Below are 1,017 nucleotides of genomic sequence, written 5' to 3'. Positions count from 1 at the left end.
TCGATTCCCCAGGACCCACGTAAAGCCAGATGCACAAGGTAGCTCGTGTATCTGGAGTTCATTTGTAATGACTGGAGGCTCTGGTGTGTCCATATGCATATTCATCCCTTCTCTCTCTCCTTGCAAATGAATAAAAATTTAAAAAAAATAAAAGAGGAGAAGGACAAAGAGGAAGCGGAATGGGCCTACACTGAGACTTCTGAATTTCAGGAATTTGGCCTTGTCACATGAGCAACAGGAACAATGACGGTACAAACACATGTCCGAGGAGGGCAACTTGCAACTAGTCACAGACTGGGCTGTACACTGGAAATCCAGTAGAAGCCTTTGTCTATTCCTAGGGAAAGTAATACTTGTTTATTAAAGAGAGGCTGCAAGTCACAGAAAGGCAGATGTGAAAATACTGAAAAGAGCAGACCACCTTCCAAACCTGACCACTGATGATAGCCACTTTCATAGCTTTTGTGATAAGGGAATAAAACTTGGATTAAGAAGATGGCACAGGACTGGAGAGATTAAGATGCTTGCCTGCAAAGCCTAAGGATCCAGGTTCAACTCCCCAGAACCCAAGTAAGCATGCATACAAGGTCACGCATGGGCATAAGGTGTTTCATTGCAGCAGCTAGAGGCCCTGGTGTACCAATTTATTCTCTCTCATTAAAAGAAGAAGGTAAACCAGGCATGGTGGCACACACCTTTAATCCCAGCACTCGGGAGGCAGAGGTAGGAGCATTGCCATGAGTTTGAGGTCACCCTGAGACTACCTAGTGAATTCCAGGTCAGCCTGGGCTAGAGTGAGACCCTACCTCGAAAAACAAAAAAAGAAAAAAAATTAAATTTAATTTAAAAAAGAAGGTAGCAGGGCCAAGTGTGGTGGCACATGTCTTTAATCCCAAACAATCACCAAGAGTTCAAGGCCAGCCTGAGACTACATAGTGAATTCCAGGTCAGCCTGGGCTAGAGGGAGTCCCCACCTTGGAAACTCTACCATGCAAACATAAACAAATCAAAAGTGGC

Source organism: Jaculus jaculus, chromosome 11 (genome assembly GCF_020740685.1).
Source record: "Jaculus jaculus isolate mJacJac1 chromosome 11, mJacJac1.mat.Y.cur, whole genome shotgun sequence".
NCBI classification, from domain to species: Eukaryota; Metazoa; Chordata; class Mammalia; order Rodentia; family Dipodidae; genus Jaculus; species Jaculus jaculus.
This window is presented reverse-complemented; position numbering follows the sequence as displayed.